The following is a 13,817-nucleotide window of genomic DNA, read 5'->3' on the forward strand; positions in this document are numbered from 1 at the left end:
ACTTGGCAAGTGTCATGGAGTTTACAAGGTTAACCAGACCCAGACCTTCCAAATGCCCCTATTTTCCAGGGACAGTCCCAAATTTACAGAAGCCGTCCCAGTTTCTGGCCTGAAAGCAAGATGAGTCCCAGTTTCTGATTTGATCCCTGAATGTCCTGCTTTTCCATAGGACGTCCCTCTTTTCATTTGAGAAATGTTGGAGGCTATGGAGTTATGCGACCCCTGAAGGCTGTGTCCCAGCATGCTTCTGCTGCGCTCATTTCAGTGAGAGAAGGATACTGGTCATTGTGGGCTAATGTTGATGATGCTGGCGCCAAAGAGAGGGACTAGTCATTGTGACCTTGCGCTGATGTTCAAAGAGAAAGACTGGCCATTGTGACCCCATGCTGCCGTGGTAATGTTGCTTGCCTGAAGGACCATGGCTGCTTGAAGGAGAGAGACTGGCCATTGTGACCTCATGCTGAAAAAAGGTAAAGGACCCCTGGACAGTTAAGTCTAGTCAAAGGCAACTGTGGGGTTGTAGTGCTCATTTGACTTTCAGGCTGAAGGAGCTAGCGTTTGTCCACAGACAACTTTCTGGGTCATGTGGACAGCATGAGTAAACTGCTTCTGGCACAATGGAGCACTGTGACAGGAGCCAGAGCGCACAGAAATGCCATTTACCTTCCTGCTGCATCAGTACCTATTTATCTACTTGCACTGGTGTGCTTTCAAACTGCTAGGTTGGCTGGAGCTGGGACAGAGCAATGGGAGCTCACCCTCTTGCATGGATTTGAACCGCTGACCTTCTGATCGGCAAGCCCAAGAGGCTCAGTGGTTTACACCACAGCGCCACCCAAATCCCTTTGTTGGAGGGTATGCAGACCTGGAATAAAAACGAGCAGCTCAGCCTTCAACCAAATTCTGCCTATTTTCCACTTGTGTAGATGAAAGTCAAAGAGACTGACTCTCCTGTCATAAGGCTCCTATTCAGTCAAACTAAGGAAGAACAACTGAGCGTGTTCCAGTCATGTTTCTCGGAAATAAAAGCTATTCAGAGCAGCACACGGATTAGGCCCTTATCAGTTTGAGTCGTCCACATTTCCATTAGTAGCATGAATTGTTTTGGGATGCAGATTAATGCGAAAGATACAACAACAGCAGAGGCTTTTACAATCTGATTTTGGCTTTTCATGATGATAGAGCTTCACAGGTGCCGCAGCCAAGGCCCTAAAGACAAGTGTAATATGATTAGAAACAAATAAGATACAGGGGCTGTTCAATCTCCATCACACAACCAGGCTGGGCAGCGAGACGCGAAAACTGATAGCTTGGAGGCTTCATCTGCACAAGGCGGGCGATTACGAGGCAACAAAAAGCAGACCCAGAGAGCCTTCTTATGATTATAAAAAACTGATCAGTGGCATCGTAAACGCAAAAGTGATAAACCATTATTTCAAAGACGGTAATCACCCAGCCCAGCCACATGGTTATATTTATAGCAGAGTTGCCCAGAAAGAGATTTCCGTGGAGCAGTAGGTCTTTGGCACTTTTAGCCTATTCTGGGAAAGGGGTAATAAAAGAGGGGAGCTAAAGAGGGAAACAATGGGAATAAAAGAGCGAGGCAGTGTACTCATAACTCAGGGTCTTTGTAGGAGACTCACAGCTTATTACTGAAAATATGAAAGCCATGTGTTTATTTAATAATCATAAGAGCTGAAATTTCTCAAAAACGAACTGAAAATCTTAGCCACACACCCTCAAGAATATTTGACAGAATGGGATCTCCCAACTTTTATGCCCATATTCAAGAAGAGGAAGTTTCAAACACAAGGGTGATTCCAATATATTTTAATATTTCTGCAACTAGTGATGACCTTGTGCCCTATTCCTTCCAGTTCTCCTCTCTTAACTCAGAGCTTCCTTCATTTGCTAGTATGAATTTATAGTTTCATGTGACATTGTGAGCCAAAATTTCACAGAAATGTTCTGAGAAATTCTCTGAAGATTTGCACTCCCTAAGAAGACTATTTGATTAGGTAGTAGTAGCAGTAGTAGTAGTAATTTTATTATTTATACCCCACCCATTTAGTTGGATTGCCTGAGACACTCTCCACTGCCACCCACTCACAAATGGCCTGGAGAATTATGGGAGGCCATCTTCACTCAGTCATAAATAAAATACTGTTATACAGTTATATCTTCTTTGATTTAAAATAAATATTAGCTAAAGAAAATACCAGGTTCTTACAGCAAAGCAAGTTTTGCCCTCTCTTAATCGTGTTGCCAGTTACCACATTTTTATTTTGTCCCATCAAACTCAATGGGGCTCATCAACATCTGACTCTACTCTATTGCTAAAGCCTCAATCAAAATACCACAAAACCCCAAATTCATCAGGGGTTAAAATGGTTTGCAACCTGATATTATTATTTTTGAAAAGTTCTCATCCAGTGCTGAAAAAAGGTAATGAAGTGAAACTCCCTAGGGTAAACATTCCATAGCTGGGTTGTCAATAACATGACCCACTTCATTGTAAATAATAATAATAATAATAATAATAATAATAATAATAATAATTGCACCCTGCCCATCTGGCTGGGTTGCCCCAGCCACACTATGTAGCTTGACTACTGATGACTACTGATGACTACTAAGGCAGCGATGAAATTGGTCCTCTTACTGTGAATTTAATGGTGAGTCTAGTGTCTGGACTGAGAAGCCAATCCCTTCATCCTTTTAACTTTGCTCAAGCTTTCAACCTATTCTTCCATAGAACTCAACAGGATTTATTGAGAGCTGCCTCCACTGCCATAACTCTGACACAGTTTCTATCAGGATTGATTGAACGTGATGGACACAGGGAATATGGGGCGAAATGTTGGGAAGTGGCATTTATAGTGGGAGAGAAAGAGATGGCACAGGAATTTTGAGAAAGGGAGTCTTTCTCAAATACAAGAGCCACCTTCAAATATCTTAAGGGCTGTCCAGTGGACGAGGGAACATGCTTGTTTTCTCCTGCTCTGGAGGGTAGGACTCAAGGCAATGGCTTCAAGTTACAAGAAAGGAGATTCTAGCTAAACATTTTTTGGGGGGGGGGGACCTTTCTTTTTGTATAATTTTTATTAAGTTTTTCTATTTTACATTTTAGAATATTCGTTTGAAGAACCTTAAAATATGGACTAGATGATCCTTGGTCCCTTCCAACTCTAAGATTCTATTATTCTATGTTATGATAGCTAACAGCACCATCACTCCTTCTGTTCCCATTTATCTGGTGACTGTTTGAATCTTCCCTGACCCCCTTATTGGCACCTACAATCAGTGTTTTTTTTCTGGGAATACGCAGGGGTACACATACCCTGAAATATTTTGTGAATCTTTGTACTTTTGTCCATTTACTGTATTTATTTTCCCCGATCTGAACTATAAAATGGTAATTTTCTTGAGTCAAAATGAGAGTACCCCTAAACATTTTTTAAGAAAAAAAGCACTGCCTACAATGATGCATCAGCAGCATTCCTGGGCATGATGAGCTGTGGAGCTAGTTATTTCCAAGAGTCTCTGATATCTTTAACCAAAAGAACAGAAGCGCCTTTTGAGTTTTAAATCCAAACTATTGTATTTTTCTGAACAAAGTAGAACTTTGAACAGTGTATAACTGCGGCGTGGGTGGTCGTGAGACCTTGGAAGTGATTCTTGGTATAGAAAGAGGGTTGTTACCAATATGTTCCATGAAACAGAAGGGGGTATGTTATTCTGCCTGATGTTACAAAACGAAGCACCTTTTTTTCACCCCTCTCTGAGCTTGAAAACATATTACAATATGTTACATTTTTCTTTCCTGTTGTTCTGCTTTATTTTTGGCACAAAGAGAAAGCAAAATCTCACCGAGTCGCTAACAAACGTTCAAACTCACAAAGGTTCAAAAGACAAGGTTTGTCACTTTCTGGTCTCCCTTTGTAGTCCTTCACTGATGTATGACAAGAACCCTGAAAACAGTCCGATGCCTGTGTTATTCAGCAAATATGGACTTTCTCTTCCTTGCTCTTCAGGAAGTGATGATACTGCCGAGTCATTTTTGGCTGGATGCCAGACAGGGAAGCAAAAGAGAGAAGGTGGGGGGGAAGGGGGGGAGCCAGGTAACAAAAGAGATAGCTGAATTGAAGAAAGAAGTGTAAACGCATGCTGTAATCAAGGAGTCTTGAGATCTGCCAATATTTCAAAACCCAAACATGGGAGCTTTCATAATTTATATAGATTTTTTAAAAATCCTTTCCTGTTTCAAAGGCTCAAGGCAGCTGGCATAAAAAATGAAGTGCTGTACCTACAAATAAATAATACAAAGATTTTTCTTCTTCTTCTTCTTTGGCAATCACTTGTAGCTGAGTAAGATTGTCTTCCATAAACACGGTTTTAACAGTGGGTCCGTAAGTGACTATGGAGGCCAATTCTGGATCAACATGTCCTTCCACAGTGGGGAAATAGGTTTCTGGGCAGGAGTTGATCATGGTGAGGGTTTGCCAAGCATGCCTTCCTCTTAGCACGTTTCTCCCTTTCCTCCTGACTTTGAGTGTCTTCAAAGTCCATGACACCTTTGGTAAAGGCTGTTCTCCAATTGGAGTGCTTGCAGGCCAGTGTTCCTGGTTGTTGTTGTTGTTTATACTACTTTTTAAAGATTTGCTATGAGAGAGTCTTTAAACCTCTTTTGCTGACTACCAGCATTACACTTTCCATTTTTACATTCAGAATAGAGTAGTTGCTTTGGAAGATGATAATCAGGCATCCGCACAACATGACCAGTCCAATGAAGTTGATGTTGAAAAATCATTGCTTCGACACTGGTGATCTTTGCTTCTTCCAGTACACTGGCAAAAACAACCACAACCACAAATTGTGACAGAACAAGAACCAAAGGATGTTAAACTCCCCTCCATTCTCCACCCCCCAAAGAAATGAAAACTATCAAAACCCATACAGGTCCCATTGATATACTCTTCTAACTCTTTTATTGGCAATACACCTCCCTCCTAAAGCATCCACCCTCCATATTTGGATTCCCTAAATTCATTTGAGGGTCAAGAAGTAATCACCCACCCTTCCTGTCCAGTAAGTAAATCCTCATATCTCCTCCCAATGTAGATTCTTTCCATGCCAAGGTATCCTTTAGATATACCTGGAGGCTACTCTTTCATGAGTAGATGATGCATGGCTGGAGTGTGAGTCTGAATTGTTCTACTCCAGGAGTGGGGATACCTGCATGGCTCTTTCTTGCAGAATTGGTGTTCCCCATGCCCTCCTGGCAGGATGCCAGTTCAGTGGAAGAGACTCTTAAGATGAATCTCGTTCACACTGTTCAGAAGTAGCCACCAGCCACGCGAGTTCTGAAAACTGGTTTGCATGCAGCTGCAAGAGGGCTAAAGGGGTACTTTCTTAGTGAGTAAAAAGGTAAAGGAGCACTGGATGGTTAAGTCCAGTCAAAGGCGACTATGGGGTTGCAGTGTCCATCTCAACATGGGTGGCACTGTGATCCAAACCACTGAGCCGCTTGGGCTTGTCGATCAGAAGGTCAGTGGTTTGAATCTGCTCTGGCTTCCATCATGGTGTTCCATTGCGCCAGAAGCAGTTAAGTCATACTGGCCACATGACCCGGAAAGCTGTCTGTGGACAAACGCCGGCTCCCTCAGCGAGATGAGTGCCATACCCCATAGTCACCTTTGACTGGACTTAACCATCCAGGGGTCCTTTATCTTTACCTTTTCTTAGTGAGTGTTTGGAAAATATTTGTATTCTGATCATTCTCTCCTGGCTCACTAGTTTAGGGCATGCATATCAATGGTGTCATGTGCACAGATTGTTGTATTGCCTCCTGGAAGTTGTAGTTTGGTTTGGTGGTTTCTGATGGATTTGAAGAGGAATGTACAGAGTAGTCCATAGTCACAGACAAAGCAGATGAACGTTTTGAACTTGGCGGCCGTTAACTTATAGTTGATCTCTCTCTCTCCATCCCTCCCTCCCTCTCTCTCTCTCTCTTACTGAGTAGCTATTAAATAATCCTATTTCGTTCCATCATTAGGTGGGCTTGGTGTCTCACTGTAAATACAATGGCTAAATACAATCCAAGTGATTTGACTTGCCATTGTGTTTGTCGTGATATGACGTTCTTTCTGAGATACTATATGCAAGTCATCAAATGAGGGGGCATGGATATGGCAATTAGCCATCAGTTTGAATTTAACCTTCATCTTTAACAGGCCAAACACTTGACAAAAATGAATGTATATTGGACAAGAGTTAAACCAACATTTCTATACAGAACAGCATATGCCACATCTTCCCCCAGCTCACTGGACAGCCCAGATAATTTAGTAGGAGAAGAAATATGGATAAAACTTAACTGCAGTGCCAATAGCACCAGAGTTGATCTACATGCAAGATGAAGAGTGTACAACCTTTCCAAGCTATTATTATCTTTCAGAGAGAGCAATGCAATACCGCCAGTTTCTAAAGGCACTCACCATTGTAGTATGAGGCCACTGCATTGTGTATACTTAAAATGCCCGTAGGGTCCAAGGAACCTAAATGAGATTCTAATGTTAATAAGTGCTGAGTGACCTTTACTGTTAACTATCTAATACATCTCAGGCAGACAACATGGAACCTCTGCTATGAGAGGGTCACATGGACAAGCTGCTAGCCCTTTCGGTGTAATGAAAAGTCTCCCCTAAAATACAAAATGAAATGGATTTTTAAAGTGACAGTTGCCGTGTCTTCATGGTCACCTTTAAATCCTCGTGAGATATGTGCCACCTCAAATTAAAAGCTATAGGTGGAGTCAAAACCTCAAGGTGCTGCAATGTAATTAAGCTGCATGAAATATGCAAAAGGCCCTATTTATAGATTGTAATAAATGGCCTGATCCAAAGCTGTTAAGTTCTATTGCTGAGATGAAAATCCGAAATGCAGGATTCATGAACAAATTCAAACGTTCACCAGATATTCTCTGCATATTCACAGAATATTCATTCAATACTGGATACTGGCATTTGACACCCAACTGTATTTGATTTCAATATTTGATGATTGATTGCATGCAATGGTATAAAGACCTTTGCCACATTTGACAGTATATGGCAATGGGTATGCAAACTGGTTTTTATTTATATGAAGATGTATGTCACACATTTCTAGAGCTTACACACCATTAAAAATAATTTAAACAAAATATTCCACAAATAATATAATAATAATATAACAAAAGCAAAATAATCTTTGTTTTAATTATTATTTATTGCATTTCACTCACACATTTTTCTCCAAGGAGCTCAAGGGGACATACACCCTTCTTTGTCTCCTCATTTAATCCCCAACAACAACCCTGTGAAGTAGGTTAGGCTGAGAGGCAGTGAGCATCATAGCTGAGTGGGGATTTGAACCCTGGTCTTCCAGGGTCTAGCCTGGCACACTAACCACTGAACAACACTGTCTCTCATAAAAACAGTCATAGGTGCAGTAGATAAAGCAAAGGCATTGGACAAAACATTGGCACTGGTAAAGCCTCCCTAAGCAGAAACATCTGCTGTGATGGGATAAAGAGTGCCACTATTTAAATGGGATCACAGAGAAGACCTTTGTCCCATCCGCCAAACCTCCAGCATTGTCAACGCATAGACGGTAGTCTGATAAGGGAGAAGGGATTGTTTTGATCAAAGGCGATAGAAGCTCTCTCTCTCTCTCTCAAGTGGTCCATCATTTAGAGGTTGCCTATTCTTCCTTAATGATACTGATCTTTTGTTATAAAGGAGATACCCAGTTCACACAGATAGCCTCTTATTTTAAAAAAGGGATTATTGCACTGGGAAGGTGGTTTTGGAAGCAATGGTCAGGGTATTTGTCTATTTGACGGATCACCACAGCATGCAAATGGCAGATGATCTAAGGGACATTTGGTCCACCTCAGAATACGGGATCTACTTGCAGCATACAATCGTGTTAAACGTTTCATTGGAGCGGCTAGGTGGTGAACATTGTTAGATTTGAGAGCTGACAGCCTGCAAGTTAATATTTAATAGTTAACATTTGTCAACTGAGAGCTTTTGAGTTTTCATTTTTGGACTCTCCCCAAATCAAAATATTCAAGAGGTGCCCATGTGCCCCGAATACTAAATTTTATTTTATTTTTTTATATAATTTTTTATTGAGTTTTTTCCATACAAATGCATATTTAATAAACAAAGTAAGTTTCATAACATCCTTTCATTCTATTGTGGACTCCCTCACGTCTCCCGCTTCCACTTTCATCATTACAAACAAATTTTCCAAGCAAATTATCTTGTTTATGATCTTAAATCCAATATTTATGTTATACCCAAATATAAAATTGTAATTTAATGGTAGACAGTTATTTCTACTCTGACTTCCTTGTTAAGATTCAACCAGATTACAATACTTTTGTAAATAAATCTTGAATTTCTTCCAGTCTTCTTCAACCCTCTCCTCTCCCAGGTCACGGATTCTGCCCGTCATCTCCGCTAGTTGCATATAGTCCATCAGCTGCATCTGCCATTCTTCCAGTGTGGGTAGATCTTGGGTTTTCCAGTTCTTAGCAATAAGTATCCTTGCCGCCGTTGTAGCATACATAAAAAATGTTCTGTCCTTCTTTAACACGTTCTGGCCGACCATGCCCAGAAGGAAGGCCTCTGGTTTCTTGGTGAAGGTATACTTAAACACCTTTTTTAACTCATTATATATCATTTCCCAGGAGGCCTTCACTCTAGGACAGGTCCACCAGAGGTGAAAGAATGTTCCTTCATTTTCCTTACATTTCCAACATTTATTATCAGACGAATGGTATATTTTAGCCAATTTCACTGGGGTCATGTACCATCTATATATCATTTTCATTACATTTTCCTTCAGAGCATTACATGCTGTGAAGTTCAGCCCAGTGGTCCATAACCTTTCCCAGTCCTCAAACATAATGTTGTGCCCAATATCCTGGGCCCACTTTATCATAGCCGATTTAACCATTTCGTCTTGTGTGTTCCATTTCGAATACTAAATTTTAAATGAAAACATTACCTTTCAAAATTCAACTCTGAATTTTATGTGGAAAATTTCAAAGGGGAAATGTTAATATTGTTAATATATGTTAATATTTGCTTCTTCCATCCCCCCCACCGCTGCATGATCCAATGTGTGCAGAAATACAGATGTGCATGAGATTCAGTAAAAGAAAGGCACACGAAGTAAGCTGAAGCTACAGAAAACAGAAGGGGAATCCTGTGGGATCCTAAAGTACTTTGCCAACAGGATTCAAGGATACTCATTCAGCCACGCAGGTAGGACTTCCTAGGAGGATTCAGTTTTCCAAATGTTTTGGGGGTTGTTGGGGTTTATTTCATCCTGCAATCCTAGACATGTCCATTTAGAATTAAGCCCCACTGAGTTCAATTGGATTTCTTCCCAGGTAAGTGAACACAGGCTTGTCGCCTGGATCAATTAAGATGTGTAATCAGTTTGTTGGCGCTTTGTGGTGGAACTTTAGGTCAAACATACAGAGGGATTCTCCAAGAGTATCAAGGATCCAAGCTTTCTCAAAAACTAATGATTGAAAGTGACAGGAGACAAAACAGTCAGGATCCCCTGCAGGGAGCCTGTGAAGTGGGAAGGTTATTTGGAAACCGGTAAGACGATATCAAGAACAAGGACATGAAAAGAATAAGAGAGGTGTCCATGCTGATTAGGAGAGATGCTTTCATCCGAAGCTGCCATACCTTGACTTCAAGCCGCACACTGAAATGCATTTGACTGAAAGGAATCACTAATCAGCCAAAACATTTCCTTCACTTTCCTTGGGAAATGGAAAGAGCCTCAAACTGGCCTTTATTTATCTCTTTGAGCCAACAGAGATCCTCTTGCTTCCCTGAGGTTATAGGAAGTCTAAGGTCTCAAATACAGAGTAAATGTTGATAATTGCACAAGGTAAACACACATACATAAGTATATAAACCACATGTCTAAAATAGTACAGGAAAGCAATCCAAAAGCCATCTTGGGTCTCCTAAAGACTCTAAATATTTCCTCTGCCTCCTTAATCCCCCTCGCTTGATAACACGCAGGAAGTCAGCAGTCAGGGAAGTTCCTGAAGGGATTCCTCTCCTATATATTTGAACTTCCTTTGCATTAATTGTCATTGTTTGCCCAGATGCTCTGCATTGAGGGATGTCTGATGGACATCCTGATTGTCTCATCAAATGCTAATGTTCTGTGTAAACTGTGTCTGGAACGATGTGAAACTTGCTAAATCCTCAGGACTATCACACCTTGGCCTGCCTGAGCCACAGTAACCCCACCTTATATGTGGCGCAATTTCTGACTGTTTGTAGAGAGGGTGTCTTTCTTCTCCACACCAAAATGCAAACCCTTAAAAGAGATGCTTCTTCTTGGTTCTGGGTCTCTCTTGTGGGGGAACTCTATTGCAACAGAAAAATAAAGATCTGCCTTGCTTTCACTGCCTCCGTCCATCCATCTCTGACCGATCATGAACTTAGGGGACTCAGACCCTTGGGTAGCAAAACCAACCACCCCTATTTTTCTACATCACTGATATATTGCAGTGATGGGCTGGTGTGGAGGGACCTGCATGTAACAATTTATAAGGAGGGGAGGGATAAGGAAAAATTATAGCGACATGGCTTTTGACAATCTCAACAATCAGGTGTTGTCACACTATTCCTACCAGTGGTCAGATGAGTGGCAGTGAACCATTTTCCAAATCATGTTTTATTTTTTCAGTATCTCACCTGTTAACTTTACAGCTACCAGCAGGAACACTTCCTTGTCTCCTCCATCATCACAGACAGCAGTGCAATATCATAAAGAAGCAGTGTGAGCCTCTAGTGCATTACCACCTGATCACATGGAAGCCTGTTTCATGTTAGCTTCATTTTAGGAGGTTCCTTTTGGTGGTACTTGGTGCTGTTGCATGTGCTTGTGACAGGGCTGGCACAAGACATTCTGCCACCTGAGGCAAACCACCCAATGGCATCCCTGCTACAGATAAAGGGGTGAGCAGAGATCTACCGGGAATAAATATCTACATCAGGAACAAGGGGCGGAAGCAATTCGGGAAGGGAAATTCAATCCACCTTATCTGACTGGGCTTTGACCTGCTTTACCATGCTGCCTGGGCCAAACTGTCTATCAAGGATGAGGGAGCCTGTGTGCCTTCTAAGTGTTGCTGGGCTACAACTCCCATCATCCATGACTGTTGGCTATGCTGGCTGAGGGCTGATGGGAGTTGTATAGCTTTCTAGTTGTATAGCTTTCAGAGGTGTAGCCGTGTTAAGTCTGCACTATGGCAAAACCCAGCAAATCGGGTTCACAATTTGTTTGTGGCATAAGCTTCTACAAACTGGGGGTGGGTGCATTTTTATCTTGTGAACCAACCTCCCATCAGATGTCAAAGAGATAAAGAATTACCTGACATTCAGAAAACATCTTAAGGCAGCCCTGTTCAGGGAAGTTTTTAATATGTAATGCTGTACTGTTTTTAACACTGATTGGGAGCCGCCCAGAGTGGCTGGGGAAACTCAGCCAGATGGGCGGGGTATAAATAATAAATTATTATTATTATTATTATTAACCTGAGATCTCTGGATAAAGGGTGGTATATTGATGAATTGATGATGGTGGTTGAAGTGAGAATCAAAGGTGGTTGTGTGTGTGTGGGGGGGAAAGGGGCCCCACACTGAATCACACCAGGCAGGTCCAGAGCTCAGGAGACCCCACCATTCCCCCCCCCCAAGGAGTGGGAGAAGACCAGCAGACCTTCTCTTCACCGAGAGGCCACCATAGAAGAAGCATTGGGGGTTGCCACAAAGAAGGCAGCAGGCTCAGCCTCCAAGGAGTGTACCACAGCCATTACTGCCATTGTGGCAGCAGTGGGGGCAGCAGGCAATGCTTTCTGTGAAGGCCAAATCTGCTGCCCTTGTGGACCCTGCCACTCAAAGCCGTCACTTCCCCTTGCCTCATGGGTGAGCCAGCCATGGCTCCTGTTGAGGGCAGGCACTGTATATGGTGGAGGGGAGGGACTCATAGCGCACCAAGACCACATTATAACCTTCTCTGAATGTTGTCAAATGCTTTCCCACAGAAAGATAGCAACTCACCCAGGGCCACACATGGTGAATGTTATTAAGCAAGAATTTAAGACTATCTTCAACATTTTTGCAGGGCGTGGATCACACACACCATCAATATATGGACCCCCCTTTTGTGTTATACCCAGTGCATTTTTCTTTAAAAAAATGTTTAGGGATACTCTCATTTTGACTCAAGAAAACCACCATTTTATAGTTCAAATCGAGGAAAAGAAATACAGTAAATGGACAAAAGTACAGAGATTCACAAAATGTTTAGGGGTATGCGTACCCCCAGAAAAAAGCACTGGTTATACCTACATCCAATTCTAAATAGATTAGTGACAGGTCAATGAGATCCAGTCTCTGATCTTGTTCATTTTGGACCGTGTCCCCATCACTTGCAAGCATGCATTTTGGATGAGGAACGGGACCACAGGGAAGCCGTTCTTAGGATTCAAAGGTAACATTTGAGTCAGCTAGGTGCCTTCAGGTGTTCTCAAAACGCTTAAGAAAAGCAACGGGAGCTCTGTTCCAAAACAGTTGTTACAATTAGGATGACTTCTCTGGAGCGGGGAGCGTTTCTGCAGTTGCCATTTTGGACCCTCCTCGGGATGCAGCGAGGAGAGAGAAAATCTTTAAGCAGATGCTAATTGCATTAAACAAAATCCAAGCGCAATTACTTCAGCATAATCAGTTCAGTTCAAACTGTGTCAGGCCCACCTGCCTTGGTTCCTTAAGGAACTAATGATAGGGGGCATCAAAGACAGGAGATGGGAGAAATAAGCTCTCTCTCTTTTTCCCACAGATTCATGCGTTTGCCAAAGGCTTTCATCCAAAATACCCTGAGCAAAAATATCCAGCTCAGGCTCCATATTTGTGTTCACTTGCTATCCAATTAAAGTCTCCCATGCTTGCCCTCCTATAGTGCATTTATTTCAGAGTCACTGCCTGTTTTGCTTTTAACCCTCTGATAATCTGTTTATCACCAGAGAGGAAGAGAATGTATTCTTAAAAGAAGCACTAAAAGGTCACAAGGCCAATTATAATGCTGGAAGGTATTTTGATTGAACAAGAAATAAAGGATTGGTACTTAGCAGAGATGAAAGAGACAATTTGCTTCTAAAATTCTTCTCCTTTGCAGATGTTCAGGTCAAATATTCTCCAGTGATACCCTTCAGGTTGCAAAGGGAAAGGTTTAAAAACCACCGGTACCTCACATTCGACAGCATTTGAGAGTTGGCATGCAACTGGCAGTTTACAGGACTAGTTATCCAGGTTTACTATGTACACCGAATGCAACAAAGATTTGGAAGCAGGCAGACTCCGCACCCTCATTTGAGAGATAAAGAAGGGATGCCTAGGGCATCTCTTAAGAGTATCGATAGTCTAGGCCTAAATTTCTAGCCTGTAACTGAGGTTGCAAAGCTGCTACGGCTAAGCAATTGCTCTTCAAGGTGACCTGTAATTTACAAACAGCAAACACACTATTCACAAAACTGCACAACTCAGACACATTCAAAAACAATTACTCTACAACCTCAAGCAGATGGTATCATGAGGGTGCTTCATTCTATATGATAAATCAGTTGCTTTCTGCAGTGGGAAATATATTGAGCGTAAACTTACCCTTTCTATAAAACCATAATGGATTTTGTAAAATAATAATAATAATAAAGACAAATCAGGATGTAA

The 13,817-nt window shown here is 41.8% G+C and overlaps 1 long non-coding RNA gene across 1 annotated transcript; it reads left to right on the forward strand.

Moving 5' to 3' along the window:
• Positions 1-402: 402 nt before the first annotated feature.
• On the forward strand, positions 403-13,043 carry LOC309371232. The gene is made up of 4 exons (XR_014168946.1): positions 403-470; positions 3,854-3,916; positions 9,184-9,320; positions 12,931-13,043. It is a non-coding gene; the product is annotated as an uncharacterized lncRNA (long non-coding RNA).
• Positions 13,044-13,817: the final 774 nt, after the last annotated feature.

Source organism: Podarcis melisellensis, assembly GCF_964234715.1.
Source record: "Podarcis melisellensis genome assembly, chromosome: 5".
NCBI lineage: Eukaryota > Metazoa > Chordata > Lepidosauria > Squamata > Lacertidae > Podarcis > Podarcis melisellensis.